Raw genomic sequence first — 26,356 nt, 5'->3', positions numbered from 1 at the left:
TCAAAAAAACAAGAAATAGACAGTGTTGGCAAGGTTGTGGAAAAAAAGGAAACCCTATATACTGGTGGTGGAAATGTAAATCAGTGTACTACGGAAAACGGTATGAAGTTTCCTTTAAAAATTAAAACAAAACAAAACAAAACTGGGACACCTGGGTGGCTCAGTCGGTTAAGCATCCAACTCTTGATTTCAGCTCAGGACATGATTTCAGAGTTGTGAGATTGTTATAACAGCCCAAACTGCCTAGGACATAGGGCAAAATAAATTAGTTCATCATTTTGCTTGTTGAACAAAATCTTAATAGAAAACTCTCATACTTAGGTTTAATCAATAAGCATTTTGTCTAGAAAACAACACTGAAAATTCACACAAGCATTTAACGACCACACCAATCTCTCTCTCCCTCTGCCACAAGCCCCCCTTAAAAAATTAAAAACAGAATTACCACATGATCCTGCAATTCCACTTCAAGGTATTTATCCAAAGAAAATGGATTGGTAAAAAAAAAAAAAAGAAAGAAAAAGAAAATGGATTGGTAATTCAAAAAGATGAATGTACCCCTATGTTTATTGCAGCAAGCATCATTTATAATAGCCAAGATATGGAAACAATGTGAGTGTCCATGGATGGGTAAATGGATAAAGAAATTGTGAGATATATATGTATATGTGAAATATATGTATATATATAGATTTAATTATATATATATAATGAAATATTATTCAGCCATGAGAAAGAAGGAAATCTCGCTATTTGCAACAACATGAATGGACCTTGAGAGCATGATGCTAAATGAAATAAGTCAGACAGACCTCAGATGAAATAAGTTATGATCTCACTTAGATACGGAATCTAAAACACAACAACAACAACAATCCAAACTCATAGACATAGGGAAGAGACTGGTGGTTGCCACAGGTGGAGGTGGGGATGGTGGCACAATGGGAGAAGAGGTCAAAAGGTACAAAGTTCTATTATAAAATAAATAAGCCATGGGGATGTCATGTAGGGCATGGTGATGATCACTAGTCATCCTGTATTGCATATTTGAAAGTTGCTAAGAAAGTAGATCTTATAAACCTTTACCACAAGAAAAAAATTTCTAACTACCTATGGTGACAATGTTAACTAGACTTATTGTGGTGATCATATCATAATGTATACAATATCAAATCATTATGTTGTGCCCCTGAAACTAATGCAATGTTATATCACCTATGCCTCAATAAAAACAAACAGAAACCAAAAACTCATGGCGACTTTATGACATAGCTGTTACTATTATCATCCCCACTTTACAGATTAGAAAACTGAGGCCTAGGGAGGTTCGATGACAGGAGGTTAAGGACACAGGCATTATGTGGCACTCTGGGGTGGAAGTCAGGAGGTCAGTGGCAACTTTGTGGCATTCTCAACTTACTGGTACCCACTTCTTGGGTTACACTATCACTGGGTTGGCAAATTTTTCACTGTAACTCATTCTGCTCCTCCTTGCTAATGTCTACACACTGAAATGCAGGGTTAGCCATTGCCAGAACTGCTTGTTGGATAAATATCATGTTTACCATTTTTACATGCTTCAATTTGGTTTGCAACTAGACCCTAAGAAGCCATTGCGGTTCAAACAACAATCTTCTTTGGACATAGACAGGAATCAAAACTTTCACACAAAATGGTAGAAAAGCTTGTGATTTGACAACTCAAAACATACCAGTGCCTCTTTTCTATTCTCCATTTCTGTGGTTTTCATGTTCCTATGCCCTGGCCAAGGGTGTTGTCAAAAATTATGCCAAATAGCATGACTACTGTTGACTTTTTTTCTTCTTTGGCAGTTTCACTACTGACTTGCTCTTTTTACTCTATTTTCTTTTGTTTTAAAACAAGTAACAGGGAATGAGGGGACAAAATAGCAGGTCCCAGTGCAACTCTTATCTTGAAGATACACTTATCAAATTTGGACTACCTAGGTGTCACCTAGGTGACAAATAAATAATATCTTTTTTGGAACTGAAAACAAATGTTCAAATAAAACTTGTCTGTGAATGTTCATAGCAGCACTACTCACAATAGCCAAAAGGTGAAAACAGCCCAAATGTCCCTCAACAGATGGATGGAGAAACACATTATGGTATAACCATACAATGGAATATTATTCAGTTATAAACAGAAACAAAGTCCTGATACATGTTGCAAAATGGGTAAACCTTGAAAACATTTTGCTAAGAAAAAAAAAAAAAGAGGCCAGACACAAAAAGCCACATACTATGTGATTTCACTTATGTGAAATGTCCAGAATAGGCAAATTTATGAAGACAGAAAGTAGATTAGTGTTTGCCAGGGGGTAGAGAGAGGGGAGAATGGGAAGTGAGTACTTAATGGGTACAGAGTTTCCTTTTGGAGTGATGAAAATGTTTTAGACCAAAATGGTCATGATGGCCGCACAACACTGTGAATGTACTAAATGTCACTAACACTACATTTTATGTTATGTGTACTCTACCACAATAAAAAAAAAATTCCTAGAAAGCAAAAAAATTTTTTTCAGATATTTGGGGGCATTCTCTCAAATTAATATTTACCCTAATTTCCCCAAAGAGAAAATTAACCAATTAAGATGTTTGTTACACAGGTATAATCATGTGTCAAAACTCTTTGAATTGTTCTCAATAAGTCTGTGTTTCACTGGATATAGGTTTTACTCTAATAAAAATGAGCCAAGCAAGAGTAACAGGGAATACAACAGTACATACAAAAATAGTCTAAGGAAATGTGATATTGTACTACCTACACGATAGGTTGAACTACACAGCTACACTGCTGTGTGGAGCTCTAGGAAGCATATCATAAAAGTCATTTAAATTACCACTGAGGTCTAAAGGGATTCACATGTGGAATTGCAATCAGGGTAAGTGTTCAGCAGCCTGGAGGTCATGGCATGTTCTGTTACAGATGTTCCTAACAGCAGGGAACTTGCTTCTTGATCACAGGAAGTCTGAATGTAATTTCACATTAAAGTTCTTTGCCTGTAGAGCAGTCAATAATGACAAATATCCATTGCAGGGAAAATGTTTACGCTTGTTACATGGCTAGCTAATCTATTGCTGTGTCCTTACATCACCATTGCATTATGTATAAAATCATATGTTATCATATGTATCAGACAAACACATCAATGAAAGATTTTTCTCTTATTTAAATTAGAAGCATTTAAGAAGATTGTTCTCAAACAGGTGCAGACATTTAACAATATTCACCAAATATTTTTTGAACACAAGGTGCCTAAGGATTGTAATATTAGCACTCAATGCTGCATTCCTAACTTTACCTTAAGTAGATTCCTCAGCTACTTTTTTGTCTCATTTGAAGTAGCAGGTGATTGTGAAGACTTCCAGTTCACAAGGAACTTGGTCAGCTTTAGTGTTTATCTTTTCCTTGCTTTTCTTTTATATCACATAGAAATGGGGTTATATGAACAACTCTTTAAAATGACCTAAGTCAAATAGTGCAAGGGAAAAAATTAAATTACAAACTCCAGAAAAAACAAAAAGCTGATAAAGAAAAAAATGTAATTAAAAACCATTTCTTGGCCTTGCATAAACATTTATATTGTCAAAATATAAATCCTGTTTATTAAATTTCAACTTTTAGAATATATAGTTATACAACATATAGATATAACTTTGATTACAAGACAGAAAATAAATGTTAACCTAAAAAAAATGTTATTGACCTTGGCAATGTAAAAGTTCAAATTATAGAAGGCAGAAGGGAGAAAAAGAATACAAAGCAAGGGAATTAATTTCATCTCATAAAGAGAGAGCCAAAAGATACTGAGTAATTTGATGGAATTAGAAGTAAAAGTGTCAGTATATGACAGTTACTGGGACAGACATAGTACCTAACTGAAATCCCACTTCACTCTCTATCCCGGTGAGAGAACCCCAGTTTTGTTCAGGGTATCAATGTGCCCACGGGCAATGGATTATTCACTAAACCAGTGAGTCTCAACACTGGTTGCACATTGGAACTACTTAGAGGAGATTATAATTTAATTGGTCTAGGGCACAGTTTCTCAGTCTTGACACTATTGACATTTTGAACAAGATAAGTCTTTGTTATGGAGGGCTGTCCAGTGCATTGTGGGATGTTTGGCAATATTCCAACCTCAACCCACTGGATGCCACCCCCTTTCACGACAATAAAACAATGTCCCCAGATATTGCCAAATGTCCCATGGGGGACAAAACAACCCCTGGTTGAGAACCACTTGGACTATGGTGAGACCATAGTACACCCGTACAGTTTCTTTAAAGATTTTATTTATTTATTCATGAGAGCCACAGAGAGAGACAGAGACATAGGCAGAGGGAGAAGCAGGCTCCAGGCAGGGAGCCCAATGCAGGACTCGATCCCAGGACCCTGGGATCATCACCTGAGCCAAAGGCAGGCAGACGCTCAACTACTGAGCCACTCTGGTTCCCATATCAGTACATTTTAAAATATCCCTAGAAGATTCTAACATGTACACAAGGTTGAGAACGACCAATCGAAGCCAGTGATATCAATCCTGTTCTTGTAGGTTTCTCCAGCTCTCTGGCAGCTAGGTGTGGCCATGTGACTCAGTCCTGGCCAATGAGACTTGAGTAGAAGTTTGTTGGTGGGAGGATTTCTAAGAAAGCTATGCTTTTTTGGTAAAAGACAGCCAACATAGCTCCAGTTTCTTGTCCATGCTCTTCTTCCTCTCTGTATGCAGATGCGATGTCTAGAGCTGCAGCAGCCCTCCTGTAATCAAAAGGAGACAAGCATAAATATAAAAACTAGTTTCTTAAGGGTAGCAGAGAAGAAAGATAAAGAGAGCCTGGACCACTGCTGGCAGTTTCTGGTGCCTGAACTAACAATAAGATTGGACTTGTTAAGTGAGAAAAACCTCTGGCCGTGTGTTTAAACCACTGTAGTAAGGTTTCTGTTATTTGAGTGGAAAGCAAGCAACTGCTGTGATTATAAATGCAATGAAGAGTGGAAGGAAAAATATATCAGTGGGATGGGGTGGGGAGGAGAGAAAGCAGTATGAACAAGTTAAATGCTCATTTCTCATATCAAGAATGCTAAAAGGACAAATCAAAACCAGTTATACATGCCCCCAAAGAATTGAAAACAGATATTCAAACAAACACTTGAACATGAATGCTCATTGCAGCATTATCCATAATAGCTAAAAAGAGGAAACAAGCCAAACATTCATCAACTGATGAATGAAAAAACAAAATGTTTATGGAATATTATTCAGCCATAAAAGGGAATAAAGTACTTGTTCATATTACAACATGGATGCATCTTAAATACACTTCACGAGGTGAAAGAAGCCAGATAACAAAAGGTCACATATTGTGTGATTCCATTTATATAAAATGTCCAGAATGGGCAAATCCACAGACACCTAAAATAGGTGTAGTAGAGTAGTTGCTAAGAGTCAGGGAGGTGAGCAATGGGGAATAACAGCTAACGAGTACGGGGCTTCCTTTTTGGGGTGATGACAATGTTCTCAAACTAGATAGTGGTGATGGTCACACAACTTTATGAATATACAAAAATCCATGGAGCTGCATTCTTTAAAAGGATGAAATTTGTTTCAATGAATTACACCTCAACAAAAAACAAAACAATAGAAATAGCAGAGAATTAGAGATACAGAAGAATCCACCAAAAGTCAGAGCTGAAAGTGATTCCTTTTTAGGAGCAGCAGTAGGAGCAAGAAATAATTGCTTTTCATTTAGTCCTTTCATATCCCTAGATTTTCTTTAAAACATATTTACATTACTTCAGTGAATTTTTAAAGAAAACTTAAGGGAAAAAAAAGTGACACAAGAATATTTCTTTGTGGCCTTGGCAAAGCTAGCAGCTCCAGTAAGGAAGAACTTTTTCTCTCCCACTTCCAGGCAGGTTGCCAATTTAAAATCCCCTTCCTTTCCTGCTGGCCTCTGCCAACGTGGTGTCAGACACCGAGAACTAAGTTTCTAAGTAAGAAAGCTTCTAAGAAAAATAAAAAGCACATTCTTAACTAAAATCACACGTTTATAATTCTTCAGGCCCGTGACTAGCACAACGTTTTCCATGAGAAAGAAAAAGTGAGGAGTATCCTAACTCAAAATAAATGGCCAGTCCCTTTGAGAGCTTTTCAACAAGAATAAGAAAGAAATATGTTCCATAGCAATAACCTGTCCCATCAATCCAGATCTCAGCTCCAAGTTAGGGGGACCCATGGATGTGGTCATTAGAGTCAGAACTCGGGAGCTATCGGAGCAGGTTATGCCCCTAGGTGGGCAATCTTTTTTTCTGGGGAAGGTACACTTTGCTCTGCAAAAGGCTTATAATCCCAGACTTTTAACCGACAGATTCTTGATGAATTTATAGCCCCAACTCCTTATAAGATGCAAATCTGGTGGCATGGCTGACAGCTGAGGGTGAACACGAGGTGGGTGAGAACCTGCATCTCCCCTAGCCGGCACCCCAGGCTTCAGTCTCAACTGGCATTGCCGCCAGATTCATTAGCAGAATCTACAACGAATGGAATCAGAAGTGCAGTTAACTTCCCCTGGCTACTTTTGGGGATCGACTAACCCCCAAAAGATTCCTTTTTAATGTTCTGTTGTGTTGCACAACTACTTTTTGCTTAGCGTAAGGAGCAAAAAAACCTCTGGCTTCCAGCACAAAGACTCCCTTGAGTCAATCTGCATTTTTTTTAATTCTTCAGGACCAGCAAAGTCTCCTCTTATTCAACCTAATTTTTCTAGACTACCAACTCACATTTTCTCTCGACTTTCTACAAGCGTCCTGACCTGCAGGTGCCTTCACCAGCCCACCCACCCACAGGAATTTTTTCATGTGCTCAATGAGTTACAGGGATGGACAGAAGCATTTGGATGCTGTCCATGGGGGCCTGATCTTGCCAACTTCACTGGATTCTTAGCTCCTGCCTCAGTGTTATTTTCATGAAGCCTCACAGTAAGTGGGCCCAAATGGGAGGATACGGCTTGATTTTAGTTGTTAACCCATACAATGCATCCCAAGGGCATCACCATTTTGAGTCTGGAAGGCCTGTGTGAGCCAAAAGAACAATCATGGTGGAATTTCAGATGCTGTGGTTGAGGGGCAGGAGGTCTTTGGCTCCCACGTCACACCCAACCCCCATAATGAGGAAGAGGGGGCAGGAGCTGGGGGTTAGGATTGCTGCCAATAGGCACACCACCTGATACTGTCCTAATATCCGTGAAAAAGATGTGGCCGGATGGGAGGAATCTGATCAGCCACGACCCGGGAGCCTGTTTGCCCCGCCTGGAATAGGTGGACTGGTCGTTGTCGTGGAGGGGAACGGGGGTTGTACTTATCAGATGAGGATGATGGCTCAGGACAGACATTTATACAGTAAGACTGGGTCAAAAAGTAAGCACAGTTGAAAAGGTTTTAATACAAAGGACCCAACTGTCTCTAGGAGGATTTCAGCCCCGCTTGCCTCCCCCTACCCAGAAAACTGTCCTCCCACGAAGAGGGGGCTCTTCCCAGGAAGGGATTTTCGGGGGGCCTCAACTTCCAACTCCACCTTGGAAGCTGACAAGTTGGAAAGGCTGGAAAATATGTCCCTTGCCCCCTTTCACCTTCTTGTGGGAGGCCCCACACTCCTTCTGATGTCCTTCCCTCTCACTCCTCTCAGGAGTTGGCTGGGGAAGACTTCAGGCAGGACCGGACAGGGCCATCTACATTTTAGCAACGGGGCCTGAGAAGACTGAGGGGTGGAGTTTCAGGCAGTCACCTGCGGTGGAGGAAATCCTATCATTTGATAACCAGGCCAATCTGAGTTGGATTCCCAGCTTTGCCACATGTTAAGTATGTGGCTTTGGTCAAAATACGTGACCTTGCCAAGCCTCCAGTTATTTTGACCATGAATTTAAAAGAACAACAGTATTTCAAACACCCATCAAAAGAACCTGGTTTAAGTTAGGCACCCAGTCAACATCATGTTACTATTATCGTTGATAAATATTATTGAGTTGCAATGAAACGCACTGGGATCAGAAACCTGCTTTGCTGGTTGACCGTTTTACCAAGTCTCTGCCCCTCTCTGGACTAGACTCTCTGCCTACACTGAGAGCCTGTGATTTCCAAGCAGAGGGCATGATGGAAGTCAGATGCCAGGGAGAGGCATGGTGTGTGTGTACGAGTGTGAGAGTGTGTGTGTGTGTGTGTTTGGCGGGGAGCATGAGTAGAAGTGTGTCCCTTTGCATTAGACTGAAATGTTACCCCAGAACCCAAACAGCCATGCAGGCGACAGCCTTCAGCTTCCTGCCACCAGACCCCCGTGACAATCGGTGTTTTGGAGAACCTGAGAGGCGCGCAGAGAGGCCAGTCTGCAGGGAACAAAGGTTGTGTTACCAGTGACTGCTGGTCACTTCCTCTCCCTCCCCAGCTGCTTGGAAGGCACGAGGGGGCTGGATGAGCCCAGCGAGTCCTTAGCAACTCTATCTCCGTGGAAAACGGAATGGCAGGCTCGGGGCCTCCCGAGGGGTGCTGGCTGGGGGCCAGGCCTCGCTGTCAGTGCTCCGCGGCTAAATTGAATCCAGCTGTTGCTGTGGAATCTGATATTAACAAATGTGTTTCTGGGGCAGCCGGTGCTTCCTACCGCGGGAAGCCTCAGACCCCCATCACAGCCCTGACGGAGATTTTGGAGGGGCCCCAGGCTGATGGGATCCCCGATCGTTGCTTCTGTGGGGAGGTAGGGGGGGCTCTCTAGTTGGGCTCATTTATCATATTGGTTATCACATTCATGAAGCGTCTGGATCTCTTGCCAGGTGCTGGAAGCCTGCCTCTCCATCTCGGGAGCCAGCTCCAGAGTAGCTTGATTTTTTGTGTGTATTAAATGTGTTTTCCTTCACCTGAGGCTCTCTCTTCACCAAACTCTGGAGGGTCTGACTGCTTGGAGCCAGGAAGCAGGGAGAATCCAGGAGCTCAGGGGCAGTGCTAGGTTGCCCTCCTCTGTTCTGAGGTCTACTGGGCATCACAAATGATCAAGCCCTCCTCTCGCCTGCTCCCTTCCTCCTTCCAGGCCTACTGTGTGCCAGGCATTCAAAAACAGTACCTATTGATTCCCTTTCACTATTTTTTATATTCCCCAAATGAGTGAGACCATATAAAGGGGAAAGGAGAAAAAATAAGTGGGAAATATCAAAAAGGGAGACAGAACATGGAAGACTCCGAACCCTGGGAAACGAACTGGGGTGGTGGAACGGGAGGAGGGGGTGGGGTGGGGGTGACTGGGTGGTGGGCTCTGAGGTGGGCACTTGACGGGATGAGCACTGGGTGTTATTCTGTACGTTGGCAAAATTGAACACCAATAAAAAATAAATTTATTAAAAAAAAAAAAAACAAAAATACGGCACCTAAGGACATTCTCACAGTAGCCTTGCAAGGTAGGTTGTATTCTCTGCTCACAGCAACTGTGACATAACCTGAGGAGGTCCCAACAGCAGAGGCTGGTAGAGTCACAATTTAAGTCAGGTCTAACTGACTGCAGTTGAGGGTTTTCCCCCCACTTCCATGGCGCACTCACCACACGGGGCCTGGTACAGTGGATAAAGAGATGGGCTAGCACCCCTGCTCCAGACAAGCTGGCAGTGCAGGGAAGAGGAAGCAACCACAAGGAGGGACCAAATCAGGGCTGGAAATGATGATGTAGTTGCAAACCCCAAGCCATCCACAGAGAGGTGATGACCCGAGGGTGGGCACCTTTGGAAATGGTGGCTTTCTGAAGCGGAGTATACGATGACTCAGTGCAGTGCAATCTTCCAGGTTGGCTCTTGGATCAGGAAAAAAAATACTTCGAAGGACATTAATTAGGACAACTGAGGAAGTTTGAGTGTGGACTGTATTTTATTTAATAGTAATAGTAATGTAGCAATGTAAAATTTCCTTAATATTTAAATTGCAGTCATGTAAGAGAATGTTCTATTCTTAGGAGATTCAGCTGAAATATTTTAGGATGGTGGGTCTTCATAGCTCCAATTTCCTGTCCAATGGTTCAGCAGCTAATGCTAGTAAGTATATACACATAGAGATAAAGCAAAGTAGCAAAATGTCAACAATTGGTGAATTTAGATGAAAAGTATAAGGGTATTCATTGCACTGTTTTTGCAACTATTCCGTAGGCTTGAAATTCTTCCCAATGAAAGATTAAAGAAAAAAAAAGTGGGAGCAGGGGAAGGAGGAGAGAGGGCAGGGTCCTGGCAGCCGAAGGGGGATGTGAGTTTGGGAAGGCAGCAGAGACTGCAGGAAGGTGGAGGTTCGCAGGGACTTAGGGGTGGCTGAAGAACAGTTTGGAGGGCACTAAACAGGTAGGGTCTGAGGTTAGGGGGTGCAGGAAAGCTGGAGGGGGCAGAGGTGGAAGGTACCCTTTCAAAGTTTACTCCAGTGGCAGAATGGAGGACAGGTGGACAGGAGGAGGAATACTGCAAGGCTGGGCAAAGGCCTTCTTAGGACAGGAGCCTGAGCCCTTCTCAGGAGGTGAAAGGGCTGATGGGGACAGGGAATCACTGAAGAGTCAAAGGAGCCCACGTCTGTCTCCGTCCCCATCCAAGCTCTTACCATAGCATAGAATTCTCTTACCTTCAAGTATTCATTATCTGCTGGTCTTTTCTCCCCACCAGGGTGTAAGCCCCAGGAAGGCTTCTGTTAATCTTTGTTGCTTTATCCTTAGCACATGTCAGGGGCTCCGTATTTTGGAATTGGTCAATGACAGGAGGCATAGTCATTTGCCAGGGCTGCGGTAACAAAGGCCCAGAGACTGGGCGGCTTACATGACAGAAATGCATTGTCTCATGGTTCTGGAGGCTGGGAGTCCAAGGTCAAGCTGTTGGCAGGGTTGTCTCCTTCTGAAGTCGGGGAGGAAGGATCAAGCCTCTCCGTGGTTCACAGATGATGGCCACCTTCTCCGTGTGTCTTCACACAGTCTCCCTCTATGAGTGTCTACTTCTTGGTCCAAATTTCCCCTTTGGATAAGGACACCACCCGCCCTGGATTAGGACCCCCCACCCTGCTATTGACCTCATCTTAATTCATTACATCTGTGGATGATCCTGTTTCCAAACAAGGTCACATGCTGAAGTTAGGACTTCAGCATATGAATTTAGGGGGACACAATTCAAGCCACCACGGGGACACAGGAGGGGAAAGAGGGAGATGGGGAGGGTGCGAGAGGGGCCGGGCCCTGGGGAAATGGGACTGGAGATGAAGCTGAGGCTGTTTGAGGTACAAGGGGGCCACCCTGTTGAATGTTAAGAGAAGTGAAGAAAGTCCTTCTGTTCTGTGTGGCCCAGAAAGTTGAACTACAGCCAAAGGGAGGAGGTTTTGGTTCTGCTGAAGGGAAACTTGTATGTTAAGAGATAGGACAGTCCAGAAGCAGAAGGGAGTTGCTCCAGGAGTGGGAAATGAGTGTCCCATCTCTGGGAGAAAGGCGAGATTGGTGGCTCCCCAGAGCCAGTACAGATGGCATTTCAGCCCCTGGGGTGAGAGGTTGCTCCAGACTGATGTATTCCTTCCTTCTTGTCAGGTGAGCAGCTGCCTTAGGCCAGGCTTGGGGCTGCACTTGAGGAAACCCCATGGCCTGGAACCCCCAGCCTGTCTAGTGGCCAGTGAGTGAGTGGCCATCCTGGAAGTCCATTCTGGTCCCTGTATTCGTGCTGAGATCTGGGGGCAACACTGCACCAGACGCCAACCCAATGAGGCCTCTCCCAGAGCCAGGGTAAGACTCTGCCCCCACCCACTTCCCCTATGAAATGCCACCTAGCTGGGGTGCTCACAGATTGCTCCTCAGGACGCACCCCAGGTCCCCAGTCCCAGCCCTGTCCCAGAGTGGGCCCTGGGCAGATCAAGACACCTGGGCTTTGGTCCAAATTCTCCAAGTTCTATTAGTGATGGTGACAGCCTTGGCCTCTGAGCACCAAGGCACCCCTCCTCTATGAGACTCGATGTCTTCACCTCTATAAATGAGAGCAGGTTAGTAAATCAATGCAAGTGGATGGCAGGGTGATAGATGAACACTGGAACTGAGGACGGATCTGGGTTTAGGTCTCTGTTTTCTTACTTCTCAGCCCCACTGGGCAGGTCACTTAAGCTCAGTGAGCCTGTGTCTCATCCGTGAAATGGGCATGATCTCAGTCCCCTGCAGGGCAACTAACAATAGCCTGGCACTGGAGCAGCTCTTCTAGTGATTCATTTTGTTATTAAAGATAGTCTTTTGTAGACTCTGAAAAGTTGCAGACTAGTGAGTCATAGCTTTTAATAATCAACTTCAGACCATGACCTGCAGTCATTTAGGAAGGAAGCCTGGGGGTGGACATTACCTTGGGGAACCCCCAGTCTGGCTGCATCCTCTTTCCTCATCTCTGCTGGCCTGAGAAATCAGTCTCATGCCAGAAGGCCCTGTAGGGGCCAGACCAGCCCTTCCGCGTAAGGGGAAGTCCAGGCCTTGCTTTCCCCCCCTTGCGAGGGGCCACCTCTTCCAGAGGAACCCCAACCCTGCTTTGTAACCTCAGTCTAATCATGAGGAAAACATTGGGCAAATCCCAGTCGGAGGACATTGTGTAAAATACATGACCAGTCCTCAGAACTTTCAAGGTCGTCAAAAACAAGGGAAGTCTGAGAAACTGACCCAGCCAGGAGGAGCCTTGGGGAGCCTTTAGATGCGATGACTAAATGTAAAGTGACGCCCTAGGTGGGCTCCTGTACCAGGAACAGGACATTGGGTAAAACTAAGGAAATCTGAGTAAAGCATAGGCTTTGATTAACAATGGTGTGTCAGTATTGGTCCATTAGTTACAACAAATGCTTTACACAGACCTGAGATGTTCCTAACAATAGGATAGATTGCTTGGGGGGTGTCAGGGACTGAATGTTTGTGTCCAGCCCCTTAACTCATATGGTGACATCCTAACCCCAATGGTGATGGTATGAGGAGATGGGGCCTTTGTGAGGTAAATCGGTCATGAGACGAGGGTCTTCAGAAATGGGATTAATGCTCTGACAAGAAGAGACACAGCTTCTTCATGCTGAGTGAGGATGCAAGGAGAAGGTGGCCGTTCACAAACCAGGAAGCAGGTTGTCACTGGTCACTGGGTCTGCTGGCCCCTTGATCTGGGGCTTCCCAGCACCCAGCACTGTGAGAAGTAAAGGTTTGTGTTCAAGTCACCCCATATGTGATATTTTTGTTTATAGCAACCCATACGGAGACAGGGGAGTATATGGGGGCTCTCTGCACTGTCTTTGCACGTCTTCTGCAAAGGCAAAACTACTCTAAAATAAAAAGTTTGGGGGGGGGTTTGGGGGGCTCAGTCTCTTAAATATCTGACTGTTGATCTTGGTTCAGTCTTGATCTCAGTGTTGTGAGTTCAAGCTCCACATTGGGCTCTGCGCTGGAGATGGAGCCTACACTGAGCAAATGAACAAACAAATAAAATAAAGAGTTTACTTTTTAAAAAATGCTTGCTTTTTAGGACATCTGGGTGACTCAGAGGTTGAGTACCTGCCTTCGGCCCAGGGCGTGATCCTGGAGTCCCGGGATCAAGTCCCACATCGGGCTCCCTGCATGGAGCCTGCTTCTCCCTCTATGGGGAGGGAGAAGTCTATGTCTCTGCCTCTCTCTCTCTCTCTCTCTCTGTGTGTCTCTCATGAATAAATAAATAAAATCTTTAAAAAAATGCCTGCTTTCAAAAGAAAAAATTGTCACTAAAATGGTCATTATCTCAGAGAGTGTGGGAGTTTAGATGTCTTTATTATTTTCCTTCCTCTTTTGCGTAATTTTTGGTATTTATTATGATGAAAACTTTAAATTTGAAGAAAGAAGGAGTGAGAGGGAACAAGAGAGGCAGAGTGGGGAAAGAGAGAGATAGGAAGGAAGGAAAGTAGGAAGGAGGGAAGAAAGAGATGAAAGCAAGAAGGGCAAAGGAAGGAAGGAAGAGGAGAAAAGACAGAGGGAAAGAAAGTCTAAAGCCCATTGGGCAAGCAAACACCAACCAGGGCAGCTGTCAGTTGTCTAGGGGTGGGAGGTAGGCGAGGCCTGGGTCCTTTCTTGTTGAATGAGTCCTCAGAAGTGCAGGGGAGCCTCAGCCTCCCCCACAGCCTGGGTTCTTCTCAAACCCCAGTGCAGGTTTGTCTGAGGGCCCAATGAAGGCCTCAGCTCCCAGCTGCAGCCCCATCTTGGTCCTTCTGCTTCCCCTGGGAAAGTTGCACCCCTGGTGGTGAGAGTTGGGGGCTGGCCTGTGGCAGATAGATGACTCAGAAGCAGTGAGAGGACCAAAACATCACGTTGCCCTGGCCCAGGGGCTTTTCAAATTTCCCCGGAGCCCTCTCCCAGCCAGTGACTCACCCCTACCTCCTGTCACCCAAGAGAATAGCTCAAAGCTGTGTCACCTATTGTCAGGGAGGGAGTGTCTGTCTCTGAGGTCCAGGCAAGGCTTGAACCCTGAGGAGTCCAAAGTTCTTCCCAAGGTTTGGGCAGATTGTCAGAGACCTCACCATCTCACGGTTGGTTTTGGCCTTAACTCTTTCTCTGCATCTTCTCTGGTCTGTTCTGAACCATGGGGGTCCCTGAAGAAGCTCAGCACCTCGGTCAGTGTCTGGGTTCTTTAAAAAAAAAAAAAAAGCCATTCTCACCCATGTTCACGAGGGAGGCCTCATCTGCTGCATCACGAGAGAAGGTCACACTGGGGACTGCACACCAGATTTTTCACCAAGCCTGTGAAATAACCAAGGGCCTTCCCCGGGCATCTCCCTGCTCCTCCCCTGCACCGCCTCCACCCCCCTCCCTTCCCCGCCCTGCACCCTGCCATTTCAGAGCTCCCTGTCTTCTCCCTTACTCTGCTGGCCGGGGGGCTCTCCTGAGTCCCTGTTCTCCCATTCAGCATCCGAACCCCTCCAAATGCACAGCCGACAACCCAGCTGCGGGCTAACGGTAGCCACTCTCTGCTGGAGGCAGTTGGGTTTTACTCAACCATTTGTATTGAATGTGACATACAGAGTGAACAGGGCACATATCGTAGGTGCAAAGTGTGATGAATTTATAATTTATAATGAATGTATAATAGGAGGAAATTATGGGACTGGCACACTGACCAAATAACAGAGCACAGCCAGTACCCAGAAACTCCGCTCCTGACCTCCTTCCCCAAGGAGAACCACTGTCCTGACTTCTATCAGCATAGGTGGACCTCACCTGGCTCCATTGTTCCCGTCAGTGAGGTCACACCAGATGTGCTCCTCTGTGTCTGGCCCCTTCACTTCACCGCTGCTTGTGAGGCTCATCATCTTGTGTGCCGCTGCACATCTTTGTTCTCGTTGCCGTGTGGCATTTCATTATGTGGTTATATCCCAGTTTATCCATTTTACTCCTAATGGGCACTTGGGTAGTTTCCAGTTTGGGGCTGGTTTTTACATATCATGCATATGTCTTTGGGTCTCTTGATGGCCACATGCATGAATTTCTATCGGGAGAGGAATAGCTGGGTCAGGGGATCTGGAATAGGGGATTGTAACAATTTACACTCCCTCCATCAGTTTGTGGTGAAGAGTTTTCCAGTGTCTTCATGTCCTCACCAACACTGATAGCTTCTTTCTCGCTGTAGCCTCTCTGTTGGCTATAGCCATGGTGTGCTTGAAAACATTTTTTTCTTTTTCATGCCTTTTGACCTTCACCCATGTCACCCTCTACCCTCACACCCTGCTTTTGGCAACCACTAATCTGTTCTCTGTGTCTCTGAGTTTGGCTTTTCTTTTTTTTAGATTGCACATGCAGGTGAGGTCATGCAGCATTTGTCCTTCTCTGTGTGACTTGTTTCACTTAGTGTAATGCCCTCAAGATCCATCCATGCCATTGCAAATGGTAGGATTTCCTTCTTTCTCCTAGTTCAGTAACATTCCACTGTACCTATATGCCACATTCTCTTTATCCACCCATCCATCAGTAGGCACTTATGTTTTTCCAGCATTTTGCTATTATGAATATGCTGATATCTGTGGTTTTAAACAGTGAATATGATTTTTTAAAAGACTGCTCCAATGAGGTCAAGTCCCTGTGTTGTCCTCCCTCCTAGCATATTTGTAGTTTTTGACTTCTGCGCATGCTTTCTAATGGTCTCTTGCCTCCACCCGACCAGAAGCTTCAGGAGGGCAGAGGCTGCCTCTGGTTTGGCTTTCCATTTTATCCTCAGTGCAGAGTCCAGGGCCTGGCACATAATTGGCTCTTGTATCAACTAGGATTTGGTGTAGCAGGGATGGCCTACAGAAATACATGTTTATTTCTGTCTCATGTAAACAAGGTCTGGAGGTAAGGAAAACAATCACTCCATGATTATGGAATGGAGAGCCCATGATGATCAGGAACCCAGGTGTCTTTTACTTTGTTGCTTTGTGTGGTCTCCCTTTGGCTTTGATGTCATGATCCATGATGACTGCTCTAGCTGTCCCTGGCAAATTCCAGCCAGCAAGGGGAGGGATGCTGGCCCTGCTTCCTCGTTGTTATGGATGCTTCCCAGGAGCTGTGTATACTACTTTCACTTATATTCCCAAGTCTCATCATCACATATGCAAGGGAAATGGGAGGGATGTCCTCTATTCTATGTGTTCCCAGCTAAAAGTTGGGGTTCTGTTTCCAGGAGAGGAAGAATAATTAGCAGTGTCTGCCGTGGCCCTCAATAAATATTTATTGAATGGAAGGATGATGTCTATTTAATCCTCACAACACCCCTCTGAGGTGTTATTATCCCCATTTTACAGATGAGCACACTGAGGCTCAGAGAAGTTAGAGCTAAAGCCACCTCTGAACCGAGTAAATGGATGACCCTAGGGGCCTGGGACATCTGGCCCCAGATTCAGATACTCACTAGCCTCCTGTGGCACTCTGAACATTATCTTACCCACTCTGGCCCTATTTTCCCATCTGTACAGTAAGCCTATGGGTCTTTTTAGCTCTGATCTTCTGGGGTTCCCATGACAAATCTAAGGTCCCACAACTGGGAAGAGCCAGGGACTTCCAGTTCCCAGCATGAGGCTCCATCCAGGCGATAGTGGAAGTCTAAGGCTAGCTCTGTAAGGGCCGGTCCTCCACCCCCTTCCCTGAGGGCTCACTCAGAGAGGACCTCTTCCTGACATCAGCCTTTCCTGCCAGGATCCTCATCCTCACCTCACTGAGAGCCCCACAAGCCTCCACCATCCTGCTCAGCTTCCTACAGCCTGCTGTCCAGGATCTCAACCTTCCCCACCAACAAGGAGCCCCAGACCCTAGGTTAAAGGGGCTGTTTCTGACCCCTGCCTGGAGGCTGTGTGTGAGTCAGGAGCTACCGGGAATGCTGACTGGTTTCTGAGTGTCTGGTCCTGATGAACTGGTCAGGACAAGCTGGGTGTCTGGTCCTCCTCTTGGGCCTGCCCGCTGTCTTCCTGCTTACCTTTGACATGAGCTACAGACTGCAGCAAAATGCCTCCTTTCCCAGCCACCCCAGTGCACCCACTAAAAAACACACCTTTGCCTAATCCATAAGGAATTTGGCCTCCAGGCGCAAGATTGTCTTGCTGACAGTCTCCCCAGAAACCCAGTGAGTTCAGCCTCCTGGGTAAGCGCTTTCCCACTCCTGCTGCTGCATACATTGATGTGGCCTCCTGCGCACATCTAAATCTTCAGCTGGCCGAGGGACCCACTCACCCCTCGTCATCCTTTCAGCCAGTCACTAAGCATTTATTGAGCACCTACTGTAGGTCACATTGTGCTAACTGTAGGGAATACAGTTATGAAAAAATAAATCCTCATGGCCTAGAGGGGAGTGAGAAGATGGACGTTATACCCAGCATCCCAATGCATATGTGATTACTTCCACACACACTGAAGGAAGAGAATGTTTCCACGCTCTTAATTCTGCTGCAAACATTTATTGAACACCTTCCATGTGCCAGGCTCTGTTCCATGACACTGTTGCAGAAAACCCCAAACTAGATTGGGGGCCAGGTTGCCAGAGTTGTTCCAGAGGATGGGTCTGAGTTAACTAGGAAAGTTAGAAGGGAGCCCAGGTGAGCTGGTACGTCGGGAGAGTGCTTTAGACCAAGCGTGTGCATGTCCTGGAACTTGGTGGTACCTCCAACGGGAAGGGAGTGAGGCCAAAGGACAGAGACAAGAGAGAAGTGGAGGTGGCTCTGGTCCCTGTGCCACCTGCTAGTCCACTTTCTTAGTCAAACGTAATCTCTCCAGTGTAGATGCTTCACTTTCTGCCTTTCTGGCTCCAGAGAGTCACCTGCATGGGCCTGTCTGTGACTGGGGAGAAATTGCTGGCAAGCAGGCATTGGAAGGTAGAGAAGGGGCTTCCTGTCTCCAGTCCAGCACATAAGGAGCTTACAAGTCACCACTCCACCAACAATAAGCAAACCATTTAACCAACTAAAAATCAACAACTCTTCCTAGATCTGTCAGAGAAGTAAGGTCACAAGGAAAATCGGTAGCCTCCGGATTGGGGAAAACAGGCAGGCTGGATAAAGGGAGCCACTCATCAGAGCAGACACCCAAGGCAGGAACAACACGAGAGCTGGAAAGCCTGAACTGTACTTAAGGAACTACTGTAGGCTCAATGAGGACAAGTCTGAGAATTAAAAACTCTAGGGGGACCCCATTATGGGGGTTCCCAAGACTTTTGTGAGTTTTACCTCCAGAAACTCTACCTGGTTCTCACAGTGGCTATCAGAGAAAAAAAATCCCCTCGTGCTTTTGGCAGAGGCATGGGGGAAGGAACCCTATTGAAATTTGCCAGAGCATTCTGTTCTCAACAGACCAGGAGAAACTATCTTACCAGAACTTAAACTTTGGGGATTTTATCAGAACTTAACCAACCTGGGGGGAAGAGACACACAAACTCCAGCTCCCTCTACCCATCCTGTCCCACCTAAGGAGGGGACAAATGAGAAGCCTTGCAGAAGTTCACAATTCAGTGGTGGGAATTAGGGTAAGGATGTGTGTGGAGAGTGAGTGATGATCTTGGGTTCAGACAGGCCTGGTTTGAATCCTGACTGTGTGTCCTTGGGTAAAACACTCCACTCACTGAGTCTGGGTGTCCTCCTTGGTGAAATGGGGATTCTGTGAGACATATGTGGCCATCATCTTATTGATCATCAGACACAATAGTTGCTTGATAAGTGAGGAGTTGTTATCTGGTTCCAAGATAGGGTCCGAGCCTGCTGGCGTTGCCTTGGAACCACCCCAGACTCCAGCCCCAGGCAGCTTACGAAGAGGAGAGTATGACTTGTGGTTGAGGGTGGAGTGGGAGCACTTACAGGAGAAAGCAGTCCACTAGAGGGGCTGACAGTGACAGACAGGAGGTCAAGAGAAAACAGACACCTTGGGCTCTAAATGGAGAGGCCGCCTGGGACCTCAGAACAGACTCAGGGCCCCATGAGTCAATCCCAGCAATGAGGCCTGGCTAGAAGTCCAGAGCATGATTCTAACTGGGAAGCCCCTGCTCCTGCCATCAAACTTCACCCAGCTTTGGTGAAGACACTTGCTGTCCTGGCTCCCACCAGGTCAGAGCCAGGTGACATGGAGCACCTGGAGTCTTAAAACTCACCCCCTTCATCCACACTCCAGATCAGCCCTTGGCTTCTGGCCAGACTGAGATCCTGAAGGTCCGAGATCCTTAACATTTCATTGGAATCCATCCGGCAGCTTGTAGGAGCAACCAGGTGGCTGTGAAGAGTATGTTGGGTTTTGTCTTAGAAGCACATGTCGGGAGGCAAGAAAAGGCAGACTTTGTTGTCTCCCTGGGCGGTGGCTGTCTGTTGTTTTGGGAGTAGCTGGAGGGACTGTCTGTCAGCAGGCCTGGGGAAGAGCACCCCCCCCCCCATCCTGATGTGGTTGCTGCTGAATTGGGCTCTATTCACCTGGAATCTCAGCGTAGCAGGGTTGGAGGGGCCCTCAGAGGCAAGACAGGCCATCCCTTCCCTCCACGGGTGGGGAAACTGGAAACACCATTATCTGTGGGCAATGCAGCAGAATGATTTACTTAAACATGTGCCTGGGGCTTGCTTTCCACTGCTGTCAACACCATAGAATGTTGGAGCGCCCCCCACCCCACCCCCAGAACGTGGAGCTCAGCAACTTACCTTAGGCCCAGTGGAAGAAATGAGTGGCTTGGCTGTTTCTGGACTGATCTCAGAGAGGCTTTGCTTATGAATATGACAGCCCATTGGCAGGACTGTACTAGACAGCACAGGTGGGAGAGGATGGGCTGTGGACCTTGATAGAGGAGGAAGGAGAGGCCCAACATAAGGAGCTGGGCTTTTGGAAAATGATAGAGACTCACCACCAAGAAGTGGCTGGTCTGTGGGCAGCAAGGATGTTGAGATGTCCTGTCTCTGGCAGCACCAACCACACTCCTGGGGGCAGATCTGGGTCTAGAGACATCTATCTGCAAATGGGTCTCTCCTTGCTGAACCAGGATCCCCAGCATGGGACACTCCAGCTGAGAAGTGGGCCTTGCCTGCTAGATCCTGGGTAGCTGAGTCCTGGAGTCCTCAGATGACCCCAGGCAGAGGAAGAAGCCACGAAACCATGGCTGGTATTGGATCTTTACAACCTTGGCAAACAGAGTTTCCAAATGGATTATATTTCATTTAGAAGGACCAAGACATGTCATTTAGCAGTGCCAAGAAACATGACGTTTACCTTGAGGGCCTCCGGAGTATTTGTACCCATTCTTGATAATTTAAAAGGTTCCTTCAGCACATCAAGGGACATCTCATGGCCAGCTCTTTGTTCACATTGGCTGGTGTTCCCCTCTGAGACAGCTCTCCCTCTTCGCCTGGCACCATACGGCCAGTCCACCCTGCCTTCTCCCACCTTGCCTTCTTCATACCCCCAGAGAGGATCATCCTTTCTCCTCTGTTCCCAGACCCATCTCTTCATTCATCCACTCTTACCCCTTCTGACCCATTTCCCCATGGCAGCACTTTAAGCATTCCAGAATATCTGCTCGATCAAGTCACTTGGTGGCTTCAGAATGCCCTTAGGCTCACAACTTAAACCCACTCATGGCTTCTGGAACCCTGCCCCCTCTGGCCCTGCCCACCTTTCCAGCCTTACTTTCTGTACCTGCGTACCCTCATTGTAAGAACATAGGTCTTCTCTTTGGTGCTCTGATATGCAGCTCCTCCCCATCTCAGTGTTGTTCCCGATGCTATTCTCTCTGCCTAGAATGCTCCTTCCCATAACCTGGCTGACTCCAGCTCATCCTTCAAGACTTAAATCCATTTTGTTTGCTTCTGGGAGGTAGTCACTTTTTTCCAAAGACGATTACACCAATATGGGTATGCCATCCCCCACGCTCTTGTAAGATGGCACTGATGTTCCTCTTCCAAGAGGTAGAGTCTACGTTTCTTATGTGGACCTGCTAGATCTTTATAACTGCTCTGACCAATAGGAAATGATGGAAGTGACTCTGCGTGACTTATGAAGCCTAAACAAAGCAACATGGTTTCCTCCTTGCTCTTTCTCTCTTGGAATGGTTGCCCTTAGAACTCAGCTACCATGTTGTAAGGAAGCCCAGGCCACATACTGAGGCCTCCTGAGACTGTCCTGGGTGGCAGTCCCAGCTAGACCTCATAGATGTCAGTGAGCTTCTAGATGGCAGGAGTGGGTGGCAGCCGAAGGCAGATACTAACAGCCACTGACTGGGGCAAGATGAACTTCAGGCTCTGGTTCTCTGCCTGACTCTGGTCCACTTGGCAGCTCTTCCTGCCAAATGGGGGGATCTTCCAGTTTCTTCCCATCCCATTGGATGCAGCTTGCTAATTCCTGCAGTGGCCTTGGTGCCACCCCCACTGGGAGTGCTCTGTCCTGCTGCGTGCCCCATGACCCCATGACCCATGGTCACTGCATCTTTTCAGACCCACTCCCACATGTCTTTCCACTAGGAAGCCTCCCAGAATGGAGCCCTCTATATCTTGGGTCACGTTAGGACGTAGGCACCTGGAGGCCTCTGGTCAGCCCTAGGGTGAGGCAATGTGACATCCTCAAATCTCCTCAAATGAATATAAGTTGACAAAAACTTGTTGGGTACGCAATGGAACAAGCACATAGCCCCTCTCCAACTTCCTCCCGAGACATTTTCATGGTCTGCCCAGTTGGACCTTCCCTCCTCATTGCCGTAGCAACATACATCTGGGGACAAGCCACGGAGACGTTGCAGGGGGCATGAGACCCCCATCTGTCCTTGGATGGTTTCACCTCCCTTTCTGGACATAAACTGGTCGGCTGCCTGGCATAGCCTTCTTTCTGCTGGTCCCAGTTTCCTTTATTCTACTTTTCTAGCTTGCTGAAGATGTTGGCACGTTTATGGCACCGCAGGACAAAAAGGAACTGAGATTCACATTTCGCAATTCTTGAAACAGATTTGGTGTCCTTTGGACATTCCAGGAGTCATGGTCCCCACCCTGTCCTGTCTGCACCCACAGTCCCTGGGGGCTCTGTCCACAGATGAAAGAATGCAGAAGGGGTTTGTGGGGGGCTGTGCCAGGGACCGATCTGGGGGTCAGCCGAGGCAGCATAGAACTCAGCCCGCCTTTAACCTGGGTGCCTAGCACCCTCCACTGAGCTCTGGTTTTGAAGGACCCCTCTGCACCTACCTGCACAGATGCTGCTAGGGGGCCCTGCTGAGACTTGCTTGGATCATGAGACATGCTGTTTGTTTACTTGAACATTTTCCCATCTCCTGCTCCCTGCACACACAGCTGTGGCACACACGGGCATCTGTGAATTTTCACCACCCAGAGTTCCCTTGGCGCCGGTTGTCAGTGGTGACTCAAGGCTACGCTGCCTATTTCCCCAGAGGAATTTCTTAGAAAAGGATGGGCCCTGTACTTCCCAAGTAGTTTTCTATACCCACCCCACACCTGTCCTTGCAGAGTTGCTTTCCAGCCTCCTCAGCTGGGGCTATTGGGCAGCTGCAGTTGGCCTGGGTTTGTGGTCCCAGCAGCCCAGCAGGAGTTCAGGTGGAAGCAGTGATTACAGAGGAGGCACTGGAAGGCCACAGGAAACCATGGGATGTGGGCACGGAAGGGACTGGGCCTTTGTGGGCAGCAGAGGAGGTCGAGGCACAGAGAGCAGATCAACTTTCCGATGTGTCCATCACTACACCTAACAGTGTTCCTCCTGTGGCCTCACCAGGAGGTGGCAATGGCTGACTGTGCACAGGGATGGAAACTAATTAGACCTGGCATGAGCACTGACCCTGTAAGCACCTGTAAGCTGCTCAGCCTCCTATGAAAGCGCTTGGGGCAAAGGACTCTGACCCATGGGGCTGGCATTAGCTAAGCCAGTCAGGTTTGGACCAGACTAGGGAATACAGAGCAACTGGGCTATTGGAGCAAGAGACCAGAGGGGACAGAGATGCCACTAGAGATCCTGGAGCTGAAGCTCCAGGCTGTTTCCACACTACTTTAGGTTACTCTGACCCCAGGTCCTAGTGGACCACATTGTGCCCTCTCTCCATCACTACTCCCACCTGCCCGGTGGCTCCTATCTTGGCCATGCCTGTTCGAATATACCTGTGTTCAGTGGGGTTTTTTTCTCTATTAGGTTTATGATTTTACATTTAGACCTACAATTCATTTTGAGTTAAATTTTGTGTATGGTATGACATATGGTATGACATATGGATTTTATTACTTTTCTATGTAGCATCATAAATTGCCACAAACTTAGTGGCTTAAAACAACACACATTTTATTATCTCATATTTTCTGAAAGGAGTCTGGCATAGCTTACTTGGCCTATTTTTAGGGTCCTACTAGGCTGAAATCTGGGTGTTGGTTGGGCTGTGTTCTCATCTTCAGGCCTGGCCAGAAAGAATCTGCTTTCAAGTTGGTGGGATTCAGTTCCTTGCAGTTGTGGGACTGAATGCCCTGGCTTCCTGCTGGTCACCTTCAGCAACTAGAGGTCACCCACAGATCCTTGTCACATGGACTTTCCAAACACAACTGCTCATTCTATTAAGCCAGCCAGAGAGACTCTGGAGCAGTGGCTAGCAGGATGGAGTCTTCTACAATGTAACAGTCACAGGAGCAATATCCCATCACTTTGTCATATTCTGTTGATTATAAGCAAGTCTTATGTCCCACCCACACTCAAGGAGAGAGAGTTACATGACCAGGAAGTGAGGGTCATGGGGGCCTGTCGCACGGACATACCATTTCTGAAAGGAATATCCTCTCTTCATTGAATTGTCTTTGTACGTTTGTAAAAAACCAATGGATTGGGGATCCCTGGGTGGCTCAGCGGTTTCGCGCCTGCCTTTGGCCCAGGGTGCAGTCCTGGAGTCCCGGGATCGAGCCCTGTGTCGGGCTCCTGGCATGGAGCCTGCTTCTCCCTCTGCCTGTCTGTCTCTCTGTCTCTCTCTATCATAAAATAAAAATAAATCTTTAAAAAAAAAAACAATGGATTATATATACGTCAGCCTATTTCTTCCATCCCACTGATGTGTGAATCTGTCCTTTTGCCAATAATATAATGTCCTGATCTGATCTTTATACTAAATCTGGAAATTGGGTAGTGTGAGTCTTCTTTGTTGCTCTTCTTCAGAATTGTTTTTGGGTATTCTAGGGTCTTTGCTTTTCTGTATAAATATTATAACCAGCTTGAAAAATTAAAAAAAAATCCTTCTGGGATTTTGTTTGGAGTTGCTTTGAATTTATAGAAATGATTAAAAAAAAACTGAGTCAAGATTTAAAAATAGATTCGAATTTACATTTTTAAAAACTCCAGATTTCTAGGTTTTCTTGAAAAGCAGAATGATGGAGAGGGGTGGTATGTCTAGGTGGCTCAGTTGGTTAAGCATCTGACTTTTTTTGTGTATATTTTTTTATTGGAGTTCAATATGCCAATATATAGCATAACACCCAGTGCTCATCCCGTCAAGTACCCCCTCAGTGCCCGTCACCCAAGCATCCGACTCTTGATTTTAGCTCAAGTCATAATCTCAGGGTTGTGGGACTGAGCCTCGCATTGGGCTCCATGTTCAGCATAAAGTCTGCTTGAGATTCTCTGCCTCTCCTTCTGCCCCTCCCCCTCTCTCTCTCTCAAATAAATAAATCTTTTTAAATTAAAAGAAAAAAGCATGATAATGGGGCAACGCTAGGCCTGCAGTCCTGCAGGGCAAGCATCACCTCCTCTCTCTGCAGATGGGCCCTGTGTACTCAAGGCATCTGAGGTCCCCACCACCAGAGTGACTTGGGTGCCCAATGCTCCACATTTCCACCGTTTCTGCTGCCCACCTGGCCTCTCCTAGACACCTAATTTTGTGATTCCTGTGTCAGGTTCTCTCTGCTCTGGCTTTTGGAGCAGGAGGCTCTCACTTGAACTTTTCACCTGGTTAACATCTTCTGATAATTCAGAGCTCAGTTCTGTACTCATGGCCCCTGAGAGGCCTTTCTAGACACAAGTGAAGAGGGAACCCCAAGCATGTGATCTTGGAGCTCCTTGTGCTTCTGCTTTTCAGACTGTGGCCCAGCCCAAGGGTGAGGTGCTTGTTGGCATGATTAATTGTTCCATGTCTCTGTCTGCCAGAGGGCTCCGTGAGGGTAGGGACCATGTCTCTTGGCCATTGCTGTATCTCCAGTGCCTACCACAGTGTCTGGTACATAGTAGATGCTCCAAGAATAGATGATCCCTTTTCCCGGGCTGTAGCTGGTGAACTTACCAGCTGCTTCTTGGATGCCCTCCCTCCCTGCTCATCTCTACCCCTGTGGTCTCCTCCCTTGATAACATGCTTGTGAAAGTGGCCAAGTACGACCCTTGGTCCCTGGTCTGGAAACTGCCAAACACTAACAGGACAAACAATCTCCCTGAGAGGGTGGGGCTGGCCTTGGCTGGAAACCCAGAACCAGCTTTCCTGTGTGGCTGTTTTTCTTTCTCTTCCTTTTTTGATTTTACTTTGTAAAATTAAAGCATTATCTACATGCATGAATATGCACAGATTCTAATTGTTCAATATTTTGACAGTTGTATACACCTTTATAACCAGCAGTCAAAAGAAAATATAGGACATTTTCATCACCCCAGAAAATTCTCTCAGCCTTCTCCCCTTACCCACTGCTTTCTTTTTTTTTTTTCAAAGATTTTATTTATTTATTCATGAGAGAGAGGGAGAGAGAGAGGGAGAGAGAGAGAGAGAGAGGCAGAGACACAGGCAGAGGGAGAAGCAGGCTCCATGCAGGGAGCCTGACGCGGGACTTGATCCCAGGTCTCCAGGATCATGCCCTGGGCTGAAGGTGGCATTAAACCGCTGAG

General features: G+C 46.5%; 1 long non-coding RNA gene across 1 annotated transcript in view; it reads left to right on the top strand.

Annotated features, from left to right (window-relative positions):
• Positions 1-848: 848 nt before the first annotated feature.
• The window catches only part of LOC112660449 (uncharacterized), a 28,857-nt gene continuing 3,349 nt past the window's right edge, over positions 849-26,356 (top strand). Inside the window, exons 1-3 of the long non-coding RNA XR_003136941.3 lie at positions 849-961; positions 10,007-10,085; positions 11,597-11,788. This is a non-coding gene — a long non-coding RNA (uncharacterized LOC112660449). The remainder of the gene's footprint in view (positions 962-10,006; positions 10,086-11,596; positions 11,789-26,356) is intronic.

This window comes from Canis lupus, chromosome 2 (assembly GCF_003254725.2).
Source record: "Canis lupus dingo isolate Sandy chromosome 2, ASM325472v2, whole genome shotgun sequence".
NCBI lineage: Eukaryota > Metazoa > Chordata > Mammalia > Carnivora > Canidae > Canis > Canis lupus.
The sequence above is the reverse complement of the archived record's forward strand: the minus strand, read 5'-3'. Positions and strand labels throughout refer to the sequence as shown.